The sequence below is a fragment of the Protopterus annectens genome, chromosome 1.part1, assembly GCF_019279795.1.
Source record: "Protopterus annectens isolate FY-2018-M chromosome 1.part1, PAN1.0, whole genome shotgun sequence".
Lineage (NCBI taxonomy): Eukaryota > Metazoa > Chordata > Ceratodontiformes > Protopteridae > Protopterus > Protopterus annectens.
In genome coordinates, this window is record NC_056726.1 from 1,368,384,642 (window position 1) to 1,368,401,708 (window position 17,067).

Genomic DNA, 17,067 nt, shown 5'->3' on the forward strand with positions numbered 1-17,067 from the left:
ATAGCAATTAATAAAATTAGACAGGTAAATCCTTGGGACGTGATGGCTACATGGTGTAGTTCTACAAAAAATTTTCTGATCCAGTTGCTAAAACTCTACTGAGGGTATTTAACTATATAATTCAGTATGGCATAACTGATAGATATCTAAACAACTCAAAAAACATTCTAATCCTTAAACCAAACTCATATTCCTTAGACCCAGCTAATTATAGACCTATTGCCCTTATAAATGTTGATCTTAAGATTTTAGCCCACGTCTTAGCTAATAGGCTGAAAAACATTCTTCCTTCTATAATCTCACAAGAACAAATGGGACTTATGCAAAATAGACAAACATCCGATAACACCCTTCTATTAGATATCATCATTAGACTCCTAGATAAGGATAGACATCCGAGATACAACCTTACTGCTGATGCAAGTAAAGCATTTGACAGAATAAACCTAGCTTTCCTGTTTAATGTTCTACCCTCTTTTGGCTTTCCACAAGAATTCATAAAAATAATTAAAGTACTCTACCAGAAAGTCTCGACTTTTCCTTATGTGGGAAACATCTAAAATTCACTAAGGGATTTTGATAACCACATCGCCACAACAGTCAGGAAATCTGTCTATGTGGCACATCTCATCACTAAGGGATTTTCATCCAGAAAAACGGAGGTCATTGTCCCACTGTACTCATCACTCATTAGACCCATTATAGAGTATAATGCCCCATTTGGTATGTACCTCACAAGACATCTGCAACAGCTGGAAAGGCCACAAAAATGAGAAAAAATATACAGGCGTATAGGCTGGAGGATAAAAACACACTGTTATTTATTACAATTTGATTTATAATAAATAACAGTGTGTTTTTATCCTCCAGCCTATACGCCTATATATTTTTTCTCATTTGTACTTTTTGGGTTTATTGGTTCCACCAGCTTTCTAGTATTTTTTAAGGCCACAAAAATATCTCACTAAAAGAATCACAGGCCTAAAGCAGATGCTCTTTGCTGACCATCTAAAAAACTCCAGCTATACTCTGTGGCATATCGTCTACTCAGAGGCGATCCCTGCTTAACATACAAGGCCATGTCAAACCCTGAGCTGTTTGATATGCTCCACTTTAAGAAATCCCAATCCCTCAGAGCCACACACTCCAGGGATCTAAACCTTGTCATTACAATGAACAAAACATGCTGGAGGGATAGGTTCCTGACCCAGAGACTCCCCATACTCTGGAATAGACTGCCCATACATGTAAAGCAGAGCACCTCATTGTCCCTCTTCAAAAGGAACCTTGATGATTGGATGGGAGATAGGAAATTCACCCCGGGGATCATGTCAGTCGCCCTGCTAGACAGGGGTCCAGAGAAGTAAATATTGTGGGAAGAAATATCCAGGGAATTGTTATGGCTAGGCTTGCATAGGACCTAGGGCCGATAGCCTAGTACCAACCTATGAACCTATGAACCTAAGCAATGGGCAAACCAACCCACCTATGGTTAAATTTTATCTGTTTGATAAAAAAAAATTGTTTATATTATTATATTTTAAATATTGCTCTTATAAACTTGGGGGGGTGTTGCTGGGGGTATGCAACCCCTTATGAGCAGTCTCACTCATTGTACCCTATGAGCGGTCTCACTCATTGTAATAGCAAAACTGCAGTTCTTGACTGTGGGAAGCATGTATATTTTGAGAGCTCTGCTCTCAGACACACCCCCTGCACTCATCCACGCTACGTGTCTGTTCAGGAGCTCAGGCAGTACACTTTCATTAATACGCATGGAGCGCTGCCATGCTGCTCCTAAACAGTTGCTTCTGTGCAGGACTAAGCTATTTCTGCATGGAAGTTTACTGAATCCAGGGGTATTTCTTTATTCATAGGTTCATAGGTAGGTACTAGGCTATCAGCCCTTGGGCCTACACAAGCCCAGCCAAAAAGGTACCCTGGCTTTTTCCACCCAAGAAAAATATTTTCCTGTGCCACTGTCGAGCAAATAAACAGCCTCTGCAAGGCTCGAGCCCAGTACCCTGCACACCATAGAAAAAGTGATTTACCACTAAGCCATGCCAGATTTACCTTCATATATACTGCTATCTTGTAACAATACACTTTACAACATTTTCAGATTATGTAAATGTTTACAGTAGATTCATGGAACATTAAGGGGCTATCAGAAAAAAGAAAAGAAATCTTATCATGCATCGTACACTTCAAAATAAATCTACTATAACCTTTCTGCAAGAGGTGCATATGGTCAATCAACTTTGGGACAGAGAGAAAAAGAAAATGGGTAAAACAAATAGTCTCTGCAGGCTATAATTTGTCTTTTAGGGGAGTAGCTATCATTGTTAATAAACTATTTCAAGGAGACATCACTTCCACTAAAAGTGATCCTAATGGAAGATGGGTTTTATTTACCAGTAACTATCCTGCCTTAAGTAAGCCCTTACTCTTTGTTAATCTATACAGTCCTTGCTCAGATCAACCTCTTTTTATTTATGATATTTTCAATATTCTAGTTAATTATCCAAATCATCTATACATTTTAGGAGGGGATTGGAATGCTTTGCTTTGTTCTGGTAGAGATAGGTCACATAAAGAATCTAGACAATCTCAATATACTACTATGGCCCTAGAAGAACTACAAAGTACCTTCGACATATTAGACCTTTATACAAAATTTCAACATGATACCTGTATACCTAGATTTACATTCTCCTCAACCACACATAAAACCTGCTCAAGAATAGATGCCTTTATAATTTCCCATTCTCTCAACTCTTAGGCAATTAAGTGCAATGTTTCCATTAGAACCATTTTAGACCATTCCAAAATTAACATCTCTATAAACACCTCTTCCTCTAACCAAAGTCCTTCTCATTTCAACAATTGGACTCTAAACCCTAATATCATTCAAGTCCAAGAGATTACACAAGAAATAAATACCATCTTTGCCCAACTGAGCATTGATCTCACCTCTAGTCAAATCCCTTATGATGTGCAATGGGCAGCTGCTAAAGTGGTTATAAGAGGCCTTATTATTCAGAAGTCCTCGTGGCTTAAGAAAAAACACAATAACCTTAAACTCAAACCAGAGAATCAAATCAAAGACATAGAAATAAAATTTCAATATAAATACACAACTGAGCTAGAAGATACAATAACAGACTTGCAAAATCAATTACACAAGTTATACTTAGAAAATATCTCTTTTGTAGAGATGAGATCATTATATAGATATTCAGAATGGGCACACATTCCCTCTAAAACTCTTGCTAGACTTATTAATATTAAAGAAATTATACAAAAAGGCGTAATAAAGTATAAAGATCAAGACATCTTAACCACAATTGAAGATATTTACAAAAAACGTATATAACTTATCAAACCCTCTACCTACAAATATAATGGAAGTTTTTCTGCACAATCTAAAATTTCCACAAATTACTGATTATCAAAAGAAACTTTTGAAATCACTCCTATGTCTTGAAGAAATCAAAATAGCAATTAATAAAATTAGACAGGTAAATCCTTGGGACGTGATGGCTACATGGTGTAGTTCTACAAAAAATTTTCTGATCCAGTTGCTAAAACTCTACTGAGGGTATTTAACTATATAATTCAGTATGGCATAACTGATAGATATCTAAACAACTCAAAAAACATTCTAATCCTTAAACCAAACTCATATTCCTTAGACCCAGCTAATTATAGACCTATTGCCCTTATAAATGTTGATCTTAAGATTTTAGCCCACGTCTTAGCTAATAGGCTGAAAAACATTCTTCCTTCTATAATCTCACAAGAACAAATGGGACTTATGCAAAATAGACAAACATCCGATAACACCCTTCTATTAGATATCATCATTAGACTCCTAGATAAGGATAGACATCCGAGATACAACCTTACTGCTGATGCAAGTAAAGCATTTGACAGAATAAACCTAGCTTTCCTGTTTAATGTTCTACCCTCTTTTGGCTTTCCACAAGAATTCATAAAAATAATTAAAGTACTCTACCAGAAAGTCTCGACTACTATTCAAATCAACAAATGCCTCTCTAATCCTAGTCCTATCTCCAGTAGTACAAGGCAGGGTTGCCCCCTATCACCCTACCTTTTTAATTTATATTTAGAACCTCTGTTCCTATACATATCCCAAAAAAACCTTTCATCATATTCCTAAAATATCAAATATAAAGTTTATATATTCTGCTTTCACAGATGATGTAAATTTATATTTTGAACTCCCTAATACTTACCTATCAAAACTACTCAATGCCATAGACCTATATTCAGCTATACCCAATTACAAACTAAATCAGAATAAATCTTATATTTTTCCCATAAATCCCTTAGGGCAAAAAGAATTATACTTTCCTGATAGTGAGGTCATAACCAAATACCAAACAAAATACCTAGGAATAACTTTCACCCCTAACTTCAATGAACTCCTTAAGAACAACCTATTAAATATATGGTCAAAAATTGAAAATTATATGACTAGATGGAGTAATATCAATATGTCCTTACGATCAAGAGCTAGTGTGGTCAAAATGAATATCTTACCGAGAATTATTTTTCACCTATATGCCACTTTCTCTGTCATTCCACAAAAATTCTTCAAAAATGGCATATCTAAATTCGTGTGGCATCCTAAATCAGTTAGAATTAAATATGATAAACTCTCCTTGCCAAAGGACAAAGGAGGCTTGGGACTACCAAACTTTAAGATCTACTATACTATATCCACCTCCTCTAGGCTGATCCAGATAATAAACTTTGATCTCAAGTCAAAGTGCTGGACACCCCTATGGATTAAAGTATGGTTTGATCAATTTAAATCCTTAGATATTAACCCCAAGTCCCTCCCTTTTCTGAACATAAATCAAAAAGACTCTTATATTAGGAAACTTCACCCATTACATAAACACATAATTTCTACTATCCAAAATTTGTTCAGATCTGTACAATTACTTAATGCCTTTGCCCTCATACAACCGATCCACTTAAATCATAATTTATCAATCAACAATCAACCAATAAACCTAGCTAAATTCCCTCTTATAAAGGACTGTACAGTGTGGGATTTATATGAATGTCAGGAAACCAATGTAACACAATTAAAGGAGAAACTTGGGCTCCCTAAGAATTACACCACTATCCTCACCCAAATCCTTTACTTAATTAAATTCAAGGTGCCCCATGCCAAAATAGACCATCAAGAAATCAACCTAGGTACTTTAATAATAAAAATCCTTGCATATAAAGATAGAATGAGCTCTAAGACATATAAACCAATAAGCATAAAAGCTCAGAGCTCATTTTTATTCTCAACCTACTGGCAAAGTAAAAGCCAGCTAATTTCAGTTGAAAATAGAAGATTGGCCATATAAAATACTGTTAAGCTTATTCCCTTTAAGTGTCTGTTATGCACCCAAATCATGGTCAATATCAATGCTTATTACACACCATCGATTCTTCATAAATTTAATCCTAAATTCTTAGCAGAATGTCCATTTTGCCCAAACCAAACAATAGATATCTTACATGTTTTTTGGGGATGTACAAAAGTGCATAATTTATGGTGGTCACTAAGAGTAAGATTAGAAAAGATGGTTTATGAAAAATCCACCTTTTTATGGGAAACAGCTATATTACATATCATCTCACCCAAATACCCCAAAATCATAAAACATATTCTTATCTCTATGTGCGTCCTTGTTAAATTTTACATCACTAAAAAATGGACTGATCAGTTCTCAATCTCATGGGATGATTTTTGCACCTTAGCTATAAAGTATATATCTTCTCACAAATTAGTATATGCTAACACTAAACATAAACAGTACTATCATAAATATTGGGAGCTATTGCTAGACTTAATCCTCAAGAAGTAATACATGATATTACCTTAACTCTTGCCACCTGTTTATGCTCCTAACTTGTTACAAAAGATTCAGTCTATATCTCTCACTGTCCCACACTAAAACAATGACTATAATTATAAATATTCATACATTATACCAGGTTTCTATCTTGGATTTAGCAATCTTAATCCACATACTTTTTCTCCGATATGCCCCCACTATTACTTCCTCTTCCCTAATTGCATAAGTGTTTTTCCCTTTTTAAGTCTTTGTAATCAAGTTTTATAGTTATTAATGCTTTCTGTGGTGACTTCTATTGTAAATGTGTATATAGTTATAGCTTTTGTGTACTGTAAATACAAGCTTTATATTGTTGTTATTTTATCCTGTTTTTATTGTATCAAAAAACTTCAATAAAAATATTTTTGACAAAAAAAAAAAGAATAGCAGGCACACAAGTCAGCATGGTCTCATGTTTTAGCATAGCTCTCTCCCTGAATTGCAAAGCCTTATCCTCCCTACTATCATCTTTTTCAAGAAACAAGGTAGTTATTTGGATCTATATCAGATCATCCAAATGGCTTATTATCAAATGCCATAATGTTGAACTGCAAAACCCAAACCCTAACAATATCGAAACCTCAAAACAGTGAATTTTTTCCCAGGGAAAAAATTAGCTGTTCCGAGAAACACACACACACACCACAAACACACTAAAAAGCAGCAATTCATACACATACATTTAAAAGTTACATCTAACCCTACAATACACTGCACATACTCTACTATCTATCCACTTACCTTAACCCAGCCCTAACCCTAAGGTCCATCACTATTGCACACTCACTTAACCTGCGCCCTAACCCCAAATTCTCACTATCACACACTCACTCAACCCGCGCCCTAACCCAAATGTCCACACAATCACACACTTACCTTAACCCAACCCATAACTTTCTACCGCATCACTGAAAACAGCAAAGCCACAGCAACGGCCAACCAAATTATTTCCCTAGGAAAGACTTCGGTTTTGTGCAGCTTTGCTGTTTTCAGCATTCACGATATTGGATTTGATATTAGATCATTCAAAATTCTGCCATTTTGATGATCTAATACAGACTCATTTATTTCAGCTGAAATTCCCAGCAAATCTGCTAGTATCCAAAAGTGGCCACAGCTACAGTCTTTTTTTTTTTTACCATAGAAGAAACAGAGAAGCATGTTGCGTCTAGGCCAAATGTTAAAAAGAAAGCGTCTTCTGAACTGGTAGATTTGGGAGACAAAATGAAACAAACTCACTCAAGTACAAAAAAAAGAAGAAAAGACCCCTGACACCCACTTTGTCTAAAGAATAAATAGGGGTTAAAAAAAACTCTGGTAAGACAGCTTGACCAAACAGAGGGGGCAGACATAACAGACCATCAACTGTATACATGCCTGTAATAATATGCTTTATTTTCTAACCAAACCTGGGATGCTGACAATGCACCAGAGGAGATGGGCGTGTCTTGCCTGGCTGCAGAACTGGCAGAAATGGAAACAATCAGGGCCTCATTGTCCATTAGGATTAATTTGCAATCACAGTCTACTAAGAAGGGAGATGGACACACAATTTCTTTGGAAGACTGAAAGATAAGTCATAACATATCCACACAGAAATATCCAATTTAGTTAAGCTCTACTCTAGATATACAAGGCAACTGAGAAGGTTACATTGCCGAAGGCTTTGAGATGTGTTTTGTTTTAACCTGTTAATGACTTGACGGAGTGACACGTGAACTCCTGGAGCAACCTATATAGCTGTGTGCATATATGTATATAATTTCATACTTTGTGTCAATTTAATGATTATCTTGGTGATAAGGTCAAGTTACGCAGACATCCAAGCTCTGTACTAATGATGGCATATATGACCGAAAGATCAATGGCTGGCTGACATCTTTTAAGGAGCGAGGTTATTTTAGCTGGGAATGTAATGGCTACTTATAGGGAAATAAGTCAAATAAGAGGGAAGCCATGGTTTGGGTAGAAAGATCACAGTAACCCTACTATTGTTGCCACTTCTACCCTACAGGCAAATGGAACTTCTTTGAATTGGTCAAAAAGAAGTGCTATAGAACACCCCAGGGTGATTTTGAAATATAATATTGATATTCGCAGTATATGTGGGGTGATTCGAAGTAACTGGAAGATTTTACAGTCTGATGGCAAGATTCGGATTACTGTTGGTGAGGCTCCACATTTTAGTTTTAAGAATGATTTGAACGTAAGTGGTTACTTTCTAATGACATGTCCATGAGCTCCTCTGGTTTTGGCTTGACACAGCCCCGCAAGGTGGGTACCTTTCCATTTAGAAGATGCAAGGGCTTTCGTTACACTGATATTTCCAAGTCTTTTCAGCATCCAGTAAATAAACAAGTTTATAGGTTGAACACCTATGCAGATTGTTCTACGAAGAATTTGGTTTATCTAGCCAAGTGCTTAAAATGTGCTTTGTTTTATGTGGGAAAAACTAATCGGATGCTGAAGGAGTGTGTTTTACAACATATGAGTGATGTGCAATTGATCGTTTTGCATAATGCACTTGCTCAGCATATGTCTTATCCTCATCATTACTTTGTTTTTGTGGTTTTATATGTTCAACAGCTTATTAAGAGGGGTGGTGATGTATGACTTCAGATTGAGTTGAGTGAATTAAGATGGTTTGCCAATTTGCAGGCAGACTGATATCCAGGTTTAAATACTATGCTGCCTTTTAAGCCAGTCTTAAGAAGGTATTGACCCTTGTGTTGATTTTTATTGGACATTCTGACGTGACATTGACTTATTAACTCTGGATCTTGGAGGGCGTTGTTCGAATTGTTTATTTTTTTGGTTGTTTAAAGGCTTTTAAATGATGAGGTAATTGTAGTTTTATGGATCTGAGGAAGAGCTTCAGCTTGAAAGTGTTTATCCCAATTACTTCATTTTATTAATAAAATGTTTGTATATATACCATGGTGGATTGAGTAGGTATTTTTGTTGTTTTACTGGTTTGGTACCACTATGAACCTCCAGTCCTCCTGTGCCTGTTTTTTTTTGTTTTGTTTTGTTTCTTGGCATTTCTACAGGAAAGAGTACACATGGAGATAGTGGATTTGGATGCTGTGGAATTGCATTATCAACCGGAATTGCCTGCTATGAAATCTTGTAGAGAACAGAGTAGGAAGTCTATTCAACAAGAGATTAATCCACTTATGAGTATGAATTTTGCTTAAGGAGTGACCATGAATATCCGCCCTAAAGAAAATGGTGAGATTTTTAATAAAGTGTTTAGTGAATTGGACAATGATCTGTATAAACTTAAATGCCTTCAGTGGGAAAGGTTTCATTTGGAAGCCTGCATACATTTTAAAATAGTACCCAGAGGTCAACAAATACTGTGTATGCCTACATATGGTGATGTCTTCCCTGACATCCTGGCGCAGTGGCAGAAAACTAATCTATAGACAAGCTATGAGTTTGATGATAGACCATTTTGAGCCGTACAAACAAAGGCTTATTGAACAAGTGGAAAAGAAACAACTTAATATTGAGAAAAGCTTCCCTAATGAACTATACCTTTCGAGACTTGATAACCTTTTTTATACCATAACCATCTATGACAATAAATTAGAACAGCTCAAGACGCGGAAGTTACAAAGGGATTATAAGGACTTTGTTCAAGGCAACATTTTTGTATGGTGTAAAGTCAAGTCTGTTAATGTTGATGTGGCGCAGAGTGTGAAACAACGTTCTTCCACTTTGGACACTACGAGAACAGCTTGTCCTGGGGGCCTTAGTAAACCAACACAAGAGGCAGATGTAATAACTGTTTTATGTAATGACAGTGCATCCTTTGAGACTGCTGCTTCCATAAGTCAAAAAGTAACTGATCAAGATGTGGTATTACCCTCTAAGGAAAATGAGACGGCCACAAACCTCTTACTTGGGGCAAGACCAAAAACCAAATTAACAGACAGCTTGGGTTTCTCTGTTCTCCCAGTCCCCATGAAAGTCAAACCCCTGCAGCAGAGGGACAGGTCAAACAGCAGGGAGAGAATTTATCAACTGTGATTTTGAGCGATGAGCAAATAAGGGTGTTAAATAAGGGAATGACTTATGTACCTGCACAGTCACCTAAACTACATGAAATCTCCACTGATCTGAGACTGTTTGGCCATAACATAATGTAGAAGAAGTTATTCAGGGCAACTAACATCTGCAGCAATAATGTATCTATATTAAAGAAACCAAGTATGTTTGTACCTCCATTTCATCCAGTAGTGGATACATTTATAAAAACCTGTGAATTTGAAATTGCGAATATTATACACTCGAGTACACGTTGTGGTTTTTATAACCTAACACAAAGAGAATCTGTAGCCCTTAAACAACTTATTTTGAATTATGACATCATCGTTAGGCCAGCTGACAAAGGAGGCTTTATAGTAGTGATGGACTGTGATTACTATAAGCAGAAAATATTAATGATGCTTCAGGATATGAATAGTTACCAGGCTATAACTGCCATGGAGACTAGACGTATCATCAACGATATTGGTTAAACTTTAAAGGAATTACTTATAACATGGAGGATCTCTGAGGAGATATTTGAATTTGTGACTGCTGAACATACTGTCATACTGATTATTAAAGGGCTACTGAAGGTACATAAGGATAGAGTTAATCCACCTCTTAGACTCACTGTATCAGGAAGAGGATGGATTACTGAATATATGTCACTATGGGTGGAGAATAAGTGAAGTTCAGCATTAGTATCTGTGCCTGCAGTTTTGAAGGATGCAGATGTTTATTTGGTTTCCCTTTCTGACTATATGGCCTCTATGGAATCTGTACCAGATTTCATGTTTATTACATTGGATGTGAGCAGTTTGTTTACTGTCATACCCAATGAGTGTAGCACTACGGATATCAAAGTATTTCTCACCAAGCGCTGTTCATATGATCAATTAGTGATATCTCAGATATGTTTTTTTTTCTCAAGTTTATCCTTGAGAACAATATCTTTCTGTTTGATAATCATTATTACTGGCAAAGAGGGGGAGTTGCCATGGGGACAGCATGTGTTAATACCTGTGCAAACTTGGTGTTAGCTTACTGGGAGGACCAGGTCTTATTTATTGAACAGCTGACAGCATTTAAGTGCCATTTACAAAACAGAACTAGCTTTCTTGACTTTACAATCCATACTTCGCATAGTGAAATAGATTTTTTAGATATGAATATAAATACAGACAAAGATGGTTATCTACAAACAATGACCTATCAGAAACCTTGCTGGAGGAATAGTTTGCTGGTGCGTGATAGTATGCATCCACAGCATGTTTTTAGGAATTTGGTGAAAGGTCAAGTTATGTGGACATCCAGGCTTTGTACTGATGATGATGTATATGACTGAAAGATCAATGGCCAGCTGACGTCTTTTAAGGGACTGGGTTATCTTAGAAGTGACACTGAGAATATAATGACTACTTATAGGGAAGTAAGGTGAATAAGAGGGAATTCATGGTTTGGGCAGAAAGATCATAGTAGCCCTACTATTGTTGCCACTTCTACCCTACAGGCAAATGGAACTTCTTTGAACTGGTTAACAAGAAGGACTACAGAATACCCCAGGGTGATTTTTAAGTATAATAGTGATATCAGCAGAATATGCAGGGTGATTCAAAGTAACTGAAAGATTTTACAATCTTATGACAAGATTCGGACTATTATTGGTGAGGCTCCACATTTCAGTTATAAGAATGGTTTGAACCTAAAGCGGTTGCTTTGTAATGACATGTCCATGAACTCTGCTAGTTTTGGCTTGATACAGCCCTGCATGATGGGTACCTTTCCATGTAGAAGATCCAAGGGCTGTCGTTACATTGATACTTCCATTTCTTTTCAGCATCCAGTAACTAAACTAGTTTATAGGTTGAACATCTATGCAGATTGTCCTATGAAGAATTTGGCTTATCTAGGCAAGTGCTTGAAATGTACATTGTTTTATGTAGGAAAGACTAACTGGATGCTGAAGGAGCATGTTTTACAACATATGAGTGATGTGTGATTGATGGTGTTGCATAACACACTTGCTCAGCATGTTATGTCTTATCCTGGTCATTCCTTTGTTTTTATGGTTTTATATGTTCATCACTGTCACAAAAGGAGATGCTGCCAGTCCAGCTGGCTGGAATTTTGTAAATAATTATATGTCATTTGTGAATATTAATATGATTTATATAGAAGTGTAACAAAAAGGAGATACTGCCAGCACAGCTATCTGGAATTTTGTACATGGTTTTGTGTCATTTGTGACTGTTAACATGCTCATGTAAGATTATTGTGTTACAGATGTATTAGAACTGTATGTCATATTGTACAAATGTGTGCTAAAGAGATATTTTGTAAAGTACTGATCAGAAATGTATATGCACTATTGTAAATGTTTAGATGTATGCATTTTAACAGGGGAGACTGAAACACAGGAGATTAACTTGCAAAACTCCTGAAGAATGGTTGAGGTTGAGTTACTTTATGGCTGGGCCATAAACAAAAGAGATGTTATCTTTCAGTTTCAGTGCAACAGGAGACATAATGCCTAGAACTATTGTCTTTAAATGTAGAGGAATGTAAATTATTTTACAACTTCCACCATTTGCTAAAAGATCTAAAAGAAGTCCTTGTTTATGTATTTTCACAGGTAAATGCTGAATGCTAACAGCTGCATCAGTGGGGGGTTTCACCTGGGATAGTCAGATGACAAGAAGTGATGTCGTGCTGCAACTTACCCCAGCAGTATGTGGACAATGACCTAATATTTGACCAACATGTGTCTACTGTTCTAAGTAGTTCTTCTATACTGTATAGCTTATAAACCAAGGGATTGTGTTGCCACTTCTATAAACAGTTGATGGAATTTGTATGCTATTTAGAAAACAGTACTAGGATGCCATTGTCCCCACTTACTCTGCCCTCATTAGGCCAATCATTGAATATAATGTCTCCTTTAGCATGTATCAGTCCAGACACATGTAGCAACTGGAACACCCACAGAGACACCTTACTAAAATGATACACAGTCTAAACAGCATACCCTACAATGACTGACTCAAAACCCTGTCACTATACTTGGTATCCTACAGACTGTTGAGTGGTGACCAGTGTATGGCATACAAGGCATTCTCTGATCTATTACTGAGGGATTTACTACACATCAGCAAGTGAAATGCTATCAGAAATACTTGGTCTGGTGACCTGTGTCTGGCATACAATGTTATGAATATAATGTGTCATATGGAAATAAGCACAATTAGAATGAGAACAACTAGAAAAACATCACATTTTATTGTATGGGATAATTTACAAAATTTGTTAAAAAAATTCTAATTTCAATAGCACAGTATTTTAGTTTAATTAATTGATCTGATTGTAGTGGATGTCTTTGTAAATACTTTAGTTGTTTTGTTGAATATTATAATAATACCTATTTTTAATTATTTGTATAAAATTGTTATGATATTTCTCTTATATGTTAAAACAATAAACTTGTTTTGAAAAAAAAGAAATACTAGGTCTGGGGATTTAAACCTGTTCTGCAGCATCAACAGAATGATTTGGAGGAATGGGTATAATTCACAGAGGATACTGCTGCTATGTAACAGACTACCCATACATATAAAACAAAGTTTATCCCTGTTCATTTTCAAGTGTAGCTTAGACCTATGGATGGGAAACAGAAACTGGACACAGGACTGATCTGGACAGATGCAGATCCTAAATACTTTATCCCATGCATGTGTCCTCTCAAATTATCTATGGTATGATTCCAATTATTCTCATTGGGGTCATATATAATTATTGACCATGGGATGGGTAAGGCCAGTCTATAACCAAATGGGATAGGTTACTTGAGCACAAAAATGGATACTGGCTAGTCTTAAAATGGTCCATAAGGGCACCTAGCCTAGTACTTACTTGTGAACCTATAATACACTGAATACACTCACTGTTGAGTATATGCAATATTGTAAGTTAGTTTTAATTTTGTTATGTATGGTGAGTGCATTGGAGAGGCAGCATATTCAAGTTGTGTGTTTAAGCTTAGGGGAGTTTTAGTTTTGGGGATAGATTTAAGTGTGCTTATGTATTGTGTGTGTATCTGTTTGTCTGTCTGTCTGTCTGTCTGTTGGCGTGTTTGTGGGTTACTGTAATAAATCAAGCAGGATAAGTGTTAGATTTAAAGGTAGTGTGTGCATGTGTGTGTGTGTGTATGCATGTGTGTGTATGTGTCTGGGTGTGTGTTTGTCTGTCTGTCTCTCTTTCTGACTGTATGTGGGTTGCAGTAATAAATGAATTAGGATAAGTGTTAGATTTAAAGGTTGGAGTGCCCTGTGTGTGTGTGTGTGTGTGTGTGTGTGTGTGTGTGTGTGTGTGTGTGTGTGTGTGTGTGTGTGTGTGTGTGTGTGTGTGTGTGTGTGTGTGTGTGTGTGTGTGTGTGTGTGTGTGTGTGTGTGTGTGTGTGTGTGTGTGTGATGTACTTTAATGTTGAGGTAGAGCTTAGATAGGGACATAGATGTCATGTTGTGTGTGTTTATAGTGCATGTATATTTCTGTCTGATTATCTGATTTTTGAAACTCTTAAGGAAAGAAGTTTTCATAATTGAATCTATAGGGTTAGCGTTATTATGTACAAGTAAGATGAGTTGGGAGCAAAGCTAACAGCATACCTCTGAAATGTCCAGATTTTTGCAGAATGTCCAGATTTTTGCCTCATATTTTTGGACTGTTCCTCATAAAATTTGTGGTTTTATGGCAAATTACAGAGGATTGAATTTACTAAATAATGATATACATTTCAGTTTCAGACTTCTTATCTTTCAGATAAAATATTTTATTCTAGCTACTTTATACGAGCAACATTTAAAATCTTTCCCTATTTTTGCGTCTTTGTCTTTATCTTGGTTGAGAGGTATGACTGCCAGTCTGCATTTGACAAAAAAGTGTTGATCAAAAACAATAATAGACAATATAATAGATGCATATTTCCAATATTCAGTGTGTCAGGAAAAAAATAAGTGTATATGTGTGGAAAACCAAGTGACAAAAAATGAATAGCGACAGGTGATCCTTAACAAAACTGGAGTGTATCCAGTATTTTCTTGCCAAATCTTCACAAAACTGTGTCATGCAATCAGCTGCATCCTGAACTTAGCTACGACTTTAACTGTAAAGACGTGCACTCCTTTAGCTTCAGGTAATCTATATCATCCAAATGTATGTTCTCCTTTTATAGCTATATGTGGAGGATGGGGGAACGTACCTCCAGTGAGAAAATAGGCACTTGTATTGATATGTGTATAAGGTTTTTCTTCTGATATAATGCCCACTCAGTCAACAGATATTTTGAACAAGTATGCTACTATGCAACCATGACAAGAAATAAAATACTTTTCTTGTAATTAAAGTGAATGAAATACAACTTATCTAAATATCAGTGTAAAATGCCTGCAAAAGCATCAACTTACTGTCTATTTATCTATTGCTCTATCTATTTATATGTAGTTACACCCGATTTGGTCAAGTGTTGCTTGCACTGACATATTTTTGTTGATATACTTTGACAAAATCAACAGTTGACAGGTGTGTGATATTGATAATTCCAGGGTTTGGGGAATAGACCCCCTTTCCTGGGGACTGTGCTCTCTCAGAGTTTGTATACTTAAGTAGCAGGGTGTGTAAGGATTAGTCATGTTCATTTTTGCATGTTGACATTTGCAGTGCTAAATTTGAGTATTTTGGTGTATTCCAGTACACACAGACACACACACATATGTGTGTGTTTGTATATACACACACACACATATATATATATATATATATATATATATATATATATATATATATATATATTTATATACGGATCTACCTGAAAAGACCGAACGCTGACAACGCTGACAACGCGATAACCGACACTGGAAGATCAACAACTGAGATGACCGACGATTGAAAATCCCAATGCTGAGAACACCAACATGTTAAGGTAAATGTGTGATAGTGACGGACGTTAGGGTCAGGGTGCGGGTAAGGTAATTGTGCGATGGTGACAGACTTTAAGGTTAGGGGTGGGTTAAGTGAGTTAGGGTTAGGGTGCGGGTAAGGTAAGTGTGCGATAGTGACAGACTTTAGGGTTAGGGGCAGGTTAAGTGAGTTAGGGTTAGGGTGCAGGTTAGGTGAGTGTGCGATAGTGATGGACCTTAGGGTTTGGGTTAAGATTAGTGCATAGATAGTTGTGTATGTAAGGTTTAGTGTAGGTTTGTAAGGTTTTTGGTGTGCTTGTGTTGTGTGTGTGTTTTACGGAAAAGGTATTGGTTTTGTTTTGTTGATTATTGGGATTGTGGTTTGTCGGGCATGTGATGTTTCATGTTTTTGAACTTTCGGTTTTGTGGTGTCGGTCATCTTGTTTTCGGTGTTTTTGCATGTCACTGTTTTCAGATAGACCCATATATATATATATATATATATATATATATATATATATATATATATATATATATATATATATATGTATATATAGTTTCACTTGAAAAACATCAAAATTCCAAAACATCGAATGTTATATGGTCGAGACCATATCATCTTTATTTTGGAACATCGAAGCTTTCAAGTGAAACCAAAAAAAAAAAAAAACTTTTAAAACAAGTGTATGCAGGGGGGCAAGACCCCCTGCACACCCCCTACTTTAATATACCAACTCTGAGATCGTACTACAGAGGGGTAAAGGGAAATCTCCGTGTTAGCGCTATATGTAGAAGCGCTAAACAGGAGATTTCCCGTACCCTGTCTGCAGTGCCATCACAGAGATGGCACATTCACAGACACAGTGTGCAGAACACTTTGCTGCCCTGCAGAAACACTAACTTTTTTCCATTTTTTACTTACCTTTTTCTTCCCCTTGACAACATCGACGTTGTAAACACTCGATGATATGGTCTATGGTCTCGACCATATGAATTTCGATGATTTAGAATTTCAATGTTTTCAAGTGGAACTATATATATACATATATATATATATATATATATATATATATATATATATATATATATATATATATATATATATATATATATATATATTTATATTTATATATGGGTTTACTGTTCTACATCGAAAA